At 33.3% G+C, this 12,394-nt stretch overlaps 1 protein-coding gene and 1 long non-coding RNA gene across 3 annotated transcripts in view; one reads left to right on the forward strand and one right to left on the reverse strand.

Moving 5' to 3' along the window:
• Positions 1-12,394, reverse strand: part of LOC105250414 (leishmanolysin-like peptidase) — a 253,427-nt gene that overhangs the window by 17,531 nt on the left and 223,502 nt on the right. The window lies entirely within an intron of this gene.
• On the forward strand, positions 9,733-11,529 carry LOC105250413. The gene is made up of 3 exons (XR_889114.3): positions 9,733-10,827; positions 11,203-11,258; positions 11,496-11,529. It is a non-coding gene; the product is annotated as an uncharacterized LOC105250413 (long non-coding RNA).

Consider the following 12,394-nt stretch of genomic DNA (forward strand, 5'->3'; position numbering starts at 1 on the left):
ATGGGCATATATATTTTCTGCAACATCTGGAATATCCATATATAGCGCGATTATTAAAATTTAAAATATATACAATTTTGAATCGTCGAGGAACGTTATAACGGACGAGACATTCGAAGAGAAAAAATGCTGGAAGTAATCATCCGCATGTATCATTTTTTTATATGGCAAACATATAAGCGTCGTCTTCACCGCTCACGCTACGAAATATTCTGATAAAGAAATGCTCGATCGCAGTCGCAAAAATAACGAAACGACGCGACGAACATACACAGATTCAACTTATACGACGCAAGCAGATTGCGCGTCGATACAACGACAAGGCAAGGTCCCTCCGACAATTCGTCCGAAGAGCGCGCGCGTTTTCTCCCCTTGTACGATTTCCAACCGTCGTCTCTCACGCCATTCATGCGAGAAAAGAGAGTTCGGGCCACGGTTCCGCTTGACTCGAACGGCGAATTGGCAGGGGACGTTCGTAGGAAAAAGCGATCCGGCGGTGAAAGGTGAGAACGACGGGCAGAAACAACGGCGACGGGCGCGAGACGGGGCCGAGCCGGAGACGGAACAAAAATAAACGCCGAGAAGCGATCCGATTAAAAGTTTGAACGGGCACCCGCTAGTCTCGCGGTAGAAGCGGAGCGCTTGCGCCGCGCGTTCTCGTAATGGATTTTAGAGTACCCAGTCAAGCGAACGTGCTACGAACCTTCGTGAATTTTTACGATGGTCTCCGCGTGCTCCGGATATCGTACAAGCTACGTCTACGCGTGCGAATTCATCACGCGCGCTCGCTCTGATTTTTGCAGGGAAAAGTGACGCGATATGGTCAGACACGAAACCATAATCGATACTCCTTTGTGTACGCTGTAAAGATAATTACGTGAGCAAGAAGTATTGACATAATTATAGAATTGTAATTTATCACATTTTAGATAAAAGCAATAAATTTTTTCATATACTGTATGATCACTTTTTCGATTCTGAACACTATTATCGGGAAAAGTTGAAAAGTCAATGGAGCGCGCAATTTGATTCCATTTGAGATATTATGTTATTTCGGAATGAAGAGTTTGATCAATGCATTGCACATCCTCTATTTTGTATCCCATTTTCGGCTACTGTGTGGCAACATAGCTGTTAGTTTCGCGGAACACGCCACAATTTTCGGACCCCTGTTGATTTTATTTCCGAAATGGACTCGAGCGATATGACCACGATAATGCGACCACCGCTGATGCTGCCATTAGTCTGTGGACTTTATCACTTCGGTGACATCACGAGCGATGAAATTTTGTCCATGGAGAAATAACATATAGATATTGTATATCATTAATTAGGCAGGTTGACGATGTCTAATTGTGATTAATATTTGTGTGATTTTCTTTTTATTTTATATCTTTAAAATTTAATTTAAATTCAAAATATTGTATCCAAGTCGTAGCGACTTATATAATATTACTTAAAAATATTTCAAAGTATCCAAGAAAAAGTTATATAAAAGTGTAATTTTTTTGTCCATCTAGTAAAGAGTAATTGTAACCTACGACGCTGACTCTTGTCTCATATCTGACGTTATAATTTTCTCCATAAGGAAGATCGTAAAGCTGACGGCTTGGTAATTTTTGCTATAACAGCGAACATAAAATACAGTTTAGTGCGACACGTTTGAAACAATCTACTACATATATCGGCGAAGCTATCAAAAATAGCGTTTTGCACAATATTCTTTATCTGATGACATAATTTTGCAACACTTATGTATGCGAGATGATGGCCAAGATAATATAATGTCTTGTTGTTTATAATTTTATGCTAAATTGAAAAATATAGAGTTTAATAAAGTTAGTCATGTTTCCTCATATGCTTTTGTAATATAATTATATAATATAATTATAAATATAATTATATAATATCATTATAAATATTAAATAAACATGTAGCATATGTTGATTCAAATTAAAATAGCACGTGTCAGACAAAAACAAGAAATCCTGCTTTCTTGGTGCTTTTTGCTCTTAAAAAATCATTGTAATATAATCTCGAGCATACTCTGAGAGATAAAATTTTCCTGAATTAATTTTATTTTTATTAAAAATACGGTAATATCTCAGGAATAAATGAAAGTTAGATATCTGCTGGTTTTAAATTGAAAACTCGCTTACCGATTCACTTCCGTTTATTTCAAGTTATTCACTAACTTTTTCGATTGCCAAAGAGTGGTAACCGTTATCCAGAAATTATAATTTCCATGAATTTTAAATTTTAAAGTGACTAGATTTCTTTTCTTCCTCTCTCTCTTAATCCTATTCAATCACTATTATACTACACACTTTTATTTGCGCTCGAATTACTACGCTGTTCTTATTAAATAATATTATCTTTCATCTCTATTAAAAGAATTTTAATTTTCTTAATATGGCTTTCACAATTAGCTCTCGGATTTGCACAATGTAAAACTCACACGTTGATCATCTTCCAAGAACAATGACTTTAAATCCGTTATCTTTGCTTTATCCTTTCTTTCTCTCTGGATTTTCCTGACAAGACAATCCGCGTTCTTCTTCGTCCACGTTCGTTCCTTTGTCTCGATTGGATTTTTCCTTCTTCCGGCACGCCTTGTTCCAGTCTTTTTACACTGGCACACGGCTAGTATCTCTTTAGTTCTTTTTTTTTTAAATGCGCCGTCGCAACAAGCTCGTTCCTCTTCGTCATCCGGAGACGGTAGTGGTGGTAGTAGCGGCGACGGCGGTGGTGGTTAGTCCTCGGCGTACGAAAGATTCAAAAAGGAAGAGGTAAAGGGTGGGTGGTGGCTGTGCAAGATCGATACCACGATACGGATTTGGCGCGGGGGAAAATGTCACATCCGTTCGCTGTGCGATAACGAATAGTCTGCACGGTCTCATAGTATTGAGATTAAGATTAATAACGGGGACCGATCCAAATGTCGGTAACTAATGTCAGGAGCTGCTCGTCTCGCAGCCCGGAATTAATGCATCTCGCTGTCTCCCTCTTTCTTTCCCTCACTTCCGCCCCATCTCTACGTCTCTCTATGCTAATCTATTCGTCTTTAGCAGAGATAGATCATGCTTGCCGACCGGATAACATGAAATACGTATAGCACGTAACGATGTAGAATACATCGATACATCACGCAAAAACCGGATTATATCGCACATCAATGTATCATAAAATATAATGAGAGAATATTAAATATAGATTTAAATTATAGAGATAAAACTCTAAAAATGATGTTATTATGTATTATCAAATTGCAACAAGCAAATTATATGTTATTAAATTATTAGACAATAACAAGGGAAATCTGAAATAATTAAATATAAAGAGAAATTACATATAATAGAATAGCGCAATAGATATTGCTTTTTATGCAATTATATAAATAATTGACAATACAAAAATTTTAAAATTTCTATCATGCATAACAATGTTTCGCGTATAATAATTTTCATGATAAAATATAATATAATACAATATAACTGGAAATATTTAAATTTTGTCCTCTCCAACTATATTTGATATACATTTAATAAAGTATATTGTTTGAAAAAAATGTTTTAAAAATAGCCTCTCTATCAATTTCAAGCATCACCATTAAATTAACATTCAAGAGTTAGTTAAATATTCAATCCTAAAATAAATATAACATAGTATTTCATTATCATTATGCTCTGCTTTTCTCTTTTTATCGTATTTTCAGCAAGCTTTGATTTCTCATTTTGCATGCGTTTGATGTCTCCTGTTTCCGTGAAACGCAATCCATGATGCAGAATTGAAAATACTCTTGCGCGATGCGGTATATGATACCTCGTATGATTTTCATACCCTTAATGTTACCTGTGATCACAGTAAAACCAGGAAGATTGATATTCCGTGAACGCCAAGTTCGATTAAAAGCGGTAGACATAAATATGAACGACATCTGCGCACGCTGTTTTATGTCAGCTTCGAGAATGAATATTTGTGCTTTATCGGAGAAAACGATAAACATTTTTCATAAATTCATACCAATTTATTTCCGGCTGTTAAAAAGAAAAGAGAGAAATAATCATTTCTATGCAATATATATAATAATGTATACCTAATAAACCATGAAAAAAGATTATACGATTATTCAATGATTTATATCGTAATGACAAAAATAATTATCAGTGCTTTAAAAATCTATCAGTTGCATATGCTTAGAAACAATTACCAAATTGATAAAATTGTCGAGAAAACAAATTTTTAGTATCGATATGACAGTTGCGTTTTCAATACACCTACACAGAAACGACGTGTATTATTTTTCAATTTCATTCTATTTCTCATGTACAAGCCGGAGGCACGACGTTTTTATTTTAACGAATTTTTAGAGCGAACTTTAGAATATTCTTCATTTCTGTTGATGAAGGTTGCAGAAAACATGTCAATATTTTCATAGATTTTCATTTATATATTGATCTACATCAACATTGTTGTGGGAGCAATTTTTTAACTGCATATTTATCGAAAATCTAATTATTTACAACAATGTTAATTGTTAGAAATAAAATTTTCCGTAAGGAAACGTTATATTTTTCGTTTCGTACATCTAAAAATGTCATTGTAACATCATGACTTTAACTGAACATTAATAACAGCTAACAGACACCTCTAGAAAAATTAAAATACACTCGTATCATACATCTTCCATATAATTTTCTCATCTAACCGTGTTTTGATGGATTTAAAGCAAAGCGTTATTCGCCAATGCACGTCCTTCGAATTTTCCGCTTCGCTTAATCTCTGTCGGATACCTCGATCGATGTATACGGGCGTCCATGCAGCTACACGACAAATTCACACCACTGTGCCGGACTCCCGGGCAAGCAGAGTTTGTAAAAATAAGGAACGCTTCCCGTATCCGGTACGCTCGATACGCGTTCGCTGAATAATGCATCGACTCTCTCTTGCGCGTCTCAAAGAGGACAAACAGTTGTCACTCGCTTGCTTCTTCGTGTCTTTTTGTATCGCGCCGAGGGTTACAGAGGAACGCCAAAAGTCGTGAAAGATCCTGAAAGTCTCGTGCAAAATTGATCCGACGCATATATTTCGTTATAGCTCTCGGTTCGGGGACTGCTCCGGTAAGCAGCAAGAGAATACATAAGAAGGACTAAACTTAGCTTCCTCTGTCGTTGCGTCACCGACGAAGATGAAAAGGAGCGAGCAGGAAGAAGACGAGACGAAGTAAATCCTATCGCGCGCATTTCAAAAGGATTCAGGAATTATTGAATGTGTTTGAGGAGGAGTATTTCTCCGCTATACGCATTTTTCATGCCGTATTTATCCTTCGTTGATCGTTCTACTCAACGAAAAAGATTACAATACTCCGCATCTGATTTGTTTGTGTATACTTAATAGAAGATTCCAATATTGACAATCTGACACAGTTTTATTCAATCAAGCTCATCTTCTCTTTTATTAAACATTTACGATTGCAAGTTATTTTATTATCAAAGAAGTGTTTAGTAAAATCATAAATCAGCTTACTTTGCTGTCATTGGATTCTTCCATGATATATTTTCATAAAGACATTTAATGTCCATAAGAAACGAAAAGTCAACAGCCATACTTGACGCTATTTACATGATGAAATAATATAAATCAAGGAAATATATAAATGTATAAGAATCACAAATACTAAAGATAAACTTGTAGGGACATTTTTACATATCAATTGTTAGTTATACTATCTGCAATAGACAGAATACGAAATTATAATATTTCGTTTCTAAGCTAAACACGTTTTTTTCTTAGATTTATTGTTCCCAGAATAGCGTGCGCTTTATTCTGTGAAAAATTATGGACAGGTGACAGCGAAACAAATTGCGGCAACGAACCTTGAGCAAACAATTGCATCTTGAGACGTAGAGTTCCCGTTGTTATGCATTGCACAGTAGGAGATGAAGGAAAGGATAACACAGAGAATGCACTGTTTGCTCATGGCGGTACGGCAGCGTTTTGACACGATTCTCGTATAAAGTACGGTGGGAGAGTATGTTCAACTAGTGCCCATAACTTCATTTGCACATAAAGCGGCATTTATCAAAATCCGTGAGAGGCGACGTGTTGTAGTTTTAAAACTTTATATATACAAGATGTCATGCATTTTACAACAAAAAGAAAAGTAACGTACGAGATTTTGACTTTTACATTGACCTCTGATGGGAGAACAAAAGCCGCGACAGAAAATGTAAACGTAAAGAATTTATTCGAGGATTAGCATCACGCTAATCAAAATCACAATGAAAGCGAAGATCTATCGAGCCGGAAAAACGGCTCGACTTGAGAATCGACTATTTGCCAATTAATTAACGCGACTGCTGGCGAAACTTTCGCTATTAGCCTAAATAATTGGAGCGGGATTACCAAGTTTTAACCCAAGAACCTGCCCATCCCACTGAAGGTATCGCCAGGCTTTCGAGTGGGAAAGCCTGCTTTCTTCCTTGCTTGAGAGAGCTTTACCGAGCATACAGCACTGCACAAATTCTCGATAAAAAGCCCATTACGAATTTGGAGGAGCTGGAGATTTTAGATACTTAACCTTCGATAATTAATCCACAGAATCCAGAATTACATAAGCGTAATTTTTTATATATATAGATATATCTTTAGATATATCTCTATCTAAAAAAAACAAAAAAAAACATTTTTTCAGATTATCTATATATATAATAATATATATATAATAATATACATGTATATACATATATGCAGATATATATATATATATATATATATATATATATAGATTATAAACACATATATTTTAACATTACATAGTAAAGATTCTTGTTTTTTATATTCTGTTTCTTATATTTTACAAAATTTAATTTATATAATTTTTTATTTCATCTTCTCACAAGAGAGAAATTTATATTTAGAAATTGAAATGCCGATAACTGAAAAACGACACGAGTAGTCATGAAATATGTACTAATTGTAGTTAACGCCGCCTTAGGACATGTCGCTTCTTGGTACGAATTGAATAATTTGCAATCGAGTAATGAATTCACGTAGAATTGCTATCTATTTCGCTTTCTCGCGAAGCAGGTGCACACGACCCATATTCGGATCGAAAGTTTCATTTTGAATAATAAAGTGTTTCGCCAGCTGTTAGTTGTATCCATAATAGCAGAAGAAACGAAATATAGTTCAATGAAATAGGACACAAACTCGCAGATTTAACTCTTTGCTCAAGGATAGTTATTCTGGTTTTTCAACAATATATAATCAAATGTATAAAATTCCATGTAAAACATCAAAATAAAGAATCTCTGTACTTTTGTCTTAGAACTGTATCGCGGAAGGTTCCTATCAAAATTTAAATAAGATAAATAAGATAATTTAAAAAATGAGAATACGCTAGAAATGCAAAACAATCAAATTTCTGTATTTTAAAATTTATTTTTTTTAATATGCATAATTAATTTTATTGATATATAAAATATTCTCATTTTTTATTTATAAATAAATATTATTCATACAATTAAGTGCACACATACACACGCGTGCCCACACATTTTGTCAAATAATTTCATTTCTGGATTACTTGATGATTTTTACAGTCACGTCGGTTGAGTGAAGTATTTAGTATTCAATAATATTGCGAGCAATGTTGACTATGCTCGCAAATACCGATGTAAATCCTTACGGAGCGCTATTCGCTGTTCGTTAACGGGCAATCTAGGCAGCCACATTGTGCTTATAATCCAAAACCCGCAAGATGAAATTCTATCGGAATATTTCAGTCTTTCAAGTCCCACTGATGTACAAGTTAGATATTATTCTCTGCATACAAATCGAGATTGAGATAGAGAAAGTAAAGTAATTTCGCTACAAAGTTCGAGATAGAGATTAAGCAAACATTTAATATAAGTGTAAAATAAATTGCAATATTTGCTTTAAAAATAAATGAAAATTTCTTCATATTTTTTCACACAAAATTAAAGTAAAGTAAAAAACGTGCATTACGCATTATTAAACTATCAATATAAATGCAGGAAATATTTTTTCGAATTTTTTTCGGAGAAAATACAATAATTGTCATTGCAAATATGATACAAGGATTTACAAAACTAATTGCCGATATTCCGATTTGTCGATGATAGGGATACCTCGTATCCATTCTATGTGACAATCGAGTTATATAACGGATGCCAAATAAGCCAGAAGGGAAACATTCGTTGTATGCAGTTAGTTATAACTACGGAAATATGATTTCGAGAAACAAGCAACTAGTGGATATGATTTGCTCAGTTAAACGAATACCTCGTCAGTCTGTGATCGCATTCAATGACCACTTGAATGATTTAGCATTGCTTTCACACAATAAAGCCGCTGTATTATGAACGATTAACAAAATGTAACAATTACATTGACATCAAGTCAAGTCATAATAATATGTAAATTCTTTCGCATAAAATATACTACTACCTACTTTTAATCCGCGATATCAATCAATGGAACAATTTCACAAAGTAATTGTATATGTGTGTGTGTGTGTGTGTGTGTGTGTGTGTGTGTGTGTGTGTGTGTGTGTGTGTGTTGACATTAACATACTGTGTTGTATCATTTATCTTTTATATTTTCATTATAAAGCTTTTTACGTGCAAATTTTGTTGCTATTCTTATTCTCATGTTTTGCTGTAAAAAATAACGATACATGTCTACGTGTTTGGCAATATGGTAGTGCAGCGTGCTGAATCTCATGTGTGTCTTACTACAACGAAAATACACTGACATGAACGAGCTCTCATTATTCGCTATTATTATTCGATCAATATTCATACGCTGAACAACTCATATAATATTTTGTTCATTAATAAAATTTCTCTACAATCTTCGATCTATACAATCTTCGAAAATGACCATATATTTTTATCTAACCAAAATTTTATTTACATTATATTTAATGATATATATATATATATATATATATATATATGTATGTATGTATGTATATGTATATATAAAACTACCATCTGTCTAATCCTTTATGCTCTACCCTACCTCTTGTCTATTTAAGAAAACTTTTACTGTTGAGAAGTGCTTTAATGGCAAACTAGGGAAAGACAGACCTGAAAATCCAAAGACAGAGAGAGAAGACAAATAGAAAGTAAAAAAAGAATGAAAGCAGCGTTCTTCTTCTAGATTCGATGGTCAGAGAGTACCGAGAAAGTTTTGATGAAAAAGTTCCATCGCTCTTACTTACGACACGAGAACACAAATGAAATGATCGGAACTGGAAATAATGAAAACATTGAACATAAAATCTACGTCACGTAAGTTAAATGAAACGTAATAAAAAGTATCGGAAAAGCTATATCAGATACGGAAATCTAACAAAAAAAAATGTTTTTAAATTAAAAATAAAGATAACAAATAATTTATATCCACATTTATAAAATATTAAATATATTTTGACAACAGAATAATTGATTTGTTTTTCTTGGTCCGTTACATTATTGAATGATATAATAAATTTTCCACATACAATATAAAATACAATTTATATACAATTTTCTCTCTTTCTCTTTCATAAATTATATCATATAAATTATATTATATTATAAATTTATTTGATACAACCCCCCACGGGTACACCTTGACGTGGTGGGGTGGCTCAGTACTTGGATGGTTCCTTCAGGTTTATCTTAAATTTTTTTTATTTAAGATAAACCTTAAGGAGCCTGAAGGGGAAGCTAAGTACCCATTTGCGCAGCATCGCCACGCACAATGACTCATATGTGGGACGCACGTTGCGTCGTCGACTTTCCGTCGTCGACTTTCCATCGTCGGTGCCGTCAACGTGTCGCGGATGGCGGCGTTTCGTTATCGCGTTTAGCATTTTCGCGTCATCGCGTTTTCGCGTTGGACTTTCTCGCAATCCCAGTTTCATTTATTTGCTATCGAGTTGTCATTTTCCGATGCCAATTAACCGGGATGTCTAATTGAGTCGTTGCAACGTTCTCACGCCTCGAGCGTCGTGGCATGAGGTGATGCCAGCCGCGTAGAACGTATGTCCAGTACCTATGTATTATTACATGGGTGCGCGGTTTTCAGCTTCTGCTCAAGTCCGGCTGATTGAGGTCACGTTCTGCTTCGGGCTCTAGTTCAGTACGAATCGATTAGAATTCGATCGATTGCTTGGAATCGTCATTAATGGATCTCTTGTGCCGTCTAACAGCGTGTGTAACCTATTGAGACCTTGTCGAGTGGATTCCTTAGGCACCATTTTCGCTCGAAAGAGGTTGCTTCCCCATTTTCTAAATTGCTGATTGTTAGCAAAAAATGTGAGTATCCTCATTCTTTCGTCGTCTATTCTGCCTTAGAAGATCCACGTTCGATATGAAATAGGGTATTATGCGCAGACAAGAGTCGAGTGAATCCCAATCGCGTTGATTCCATCAATCGATAGTTTTCTTCCGTTTCGAACTTAACTAGTTCGGAGGTTGTTGAATTCCCAACTTCGGAGGTAACGTTGAATTCCCGACTTGTTGACTCGAAGATGATTATCGTAATTGAAATGGGATTTTCGCTCATACCGAAACCGGGAGTGCCGTCCAAAGTATATATGTATTAAGTATATACATCGCGCGACCAAATATAAAATTTTTAATCGCTCTGAAACAGTGCGGGAACCGTTTAGTATCGCGCGTAAAAGTGCGGAAATAGCGATAGAAATATCGCACGTGAGTGCGGGAGAATCGATAAAAGTATCGCGCGTCTAAAACTGAGAGAAGGAGGAGGCCTAGGAAAGGCATCGGGCATCGATAGAGCAATCTTCTGGTAAATAATTTATTTATTTTCAATTATGTATTAAACATTTATTATAATTAAACATTTATTATAATTATGCGCAATTTAAATTAAGTTTCAATTAATCGCGTAATTTGATTTTTTTTACTTACATGATTTAAATAAGAAAGAATTGGAGAAAAAGATTTTTATATAAAAGTTATAATCTTATGAAGGTTTTAAGTTTTTATAAATTTATTAGAGAATTATTAATAATGTTCTTTTTTCAAAATTTATAGAATTATTTTATTAATATGCTTATTATTATATGCATTGAACATAAAATTCAATGCTTACAATAATAATTTTTGAAATATTAATTATTTTAGATGTTGCTACAATTTGAATCTTCTTTGTATATTACAGATCAATAATCTGTTGTAAGAGGAGGAGGAATCCTGTATTGGTGGAGCAACCTGAAGGTGAATATTTATTATTTGTATATTAATTATTATAAATCGTACGCACAATAATTCGATCTTAATGAATTAAAAAGGAAATTAGAGGGAAAGATTTTTAAAAATCAAAGTAAAAGTTTCTATTTACAAAATACTTTCAGAATTTATAAAATTTTTCCATACGTATTTATCTCTTTTTATTTTATTTTACATGTCATAAAATTGCTATTACAATATGGATTTTCTACTTGTATGTTACAGAGCACTAGAATCAATTCCACTGCGAATCGGTCGGTGAGTAACAAACTTTAATTTTATTTTGAGGTAACGGATTTATGGAGATTGTAGATGTAGATCGTAGATTATAAATTATAGATAAATTCGTTATCTTAAAATGGATGGCCTAAAACAAATCAGACTCTATAACTTTTGATTCCTTCAATATGCATTAAAGCATATTACAAGTGCATATTAAAACATTAATGTAAAATAAGAAATATTTAAAAAAATATTTATAATTCAGATTTTACTTATTTTATTTGTAAAAAACGCGCTAGTAATTTTATTAATATTACATGTAATTGAAATCATTTATTCTTATAATGCACTGATTTTATTCTAATTTTTTGTCCATTTTTAATAGTCCATCCATTTATGTAATATGACATTAAAAAATGCTTTGCTTTGACTGATATAAACAAAGTTATCGAGCAATTATAACAAAGTGTATAAGAAGATACAATGAAGTGAAAGTATATAATGAAAAATGTATAAGTAAATATTTAATCAATTTTATTTTATTATAAATTTATTATAAATTTTATTATAAATGTATTATAAATTTTATTATAAGTAATATTATATATAATATTATTAAAAATGTTAATCAATTTATTTTAATTAATTGATGACTTGCCATTATATTAGTTAAAGCAAATATGACACATAATAAACGATCGTAACATCTTGACGATTATAAATGATCTAACAAACGTAAATAGGTATAAAATTATGGTCATATACAGATAACGACGATAATAATTAGCCGACAACCGAAGGAATTTTTTTTCTTCATTTACTTCTCTGATAGAACCGGCGATAATAATTATATCATTTGGCATATCCATAACGTTTCTATCAAACCTTGTTAAAATATCTAC

The sequence above is a fragment of the Camponotus floridanus genome, unplaced genomic scaffold (genome assembly GCF_003227725.1).
Source record: "Camponotus floridanus strain SB8 unplaced genomic scaffold, Cflo_v7.5 scaffold1, whole genome shotgun sequence".
Classification (NCBI taxonomy): domain Eukaryota; kingdom Metazoa; phylum Arthropoda; class Insecta; order Hymenoptera; family Formicidae; genus Camponotus; species Camponotus floridanus.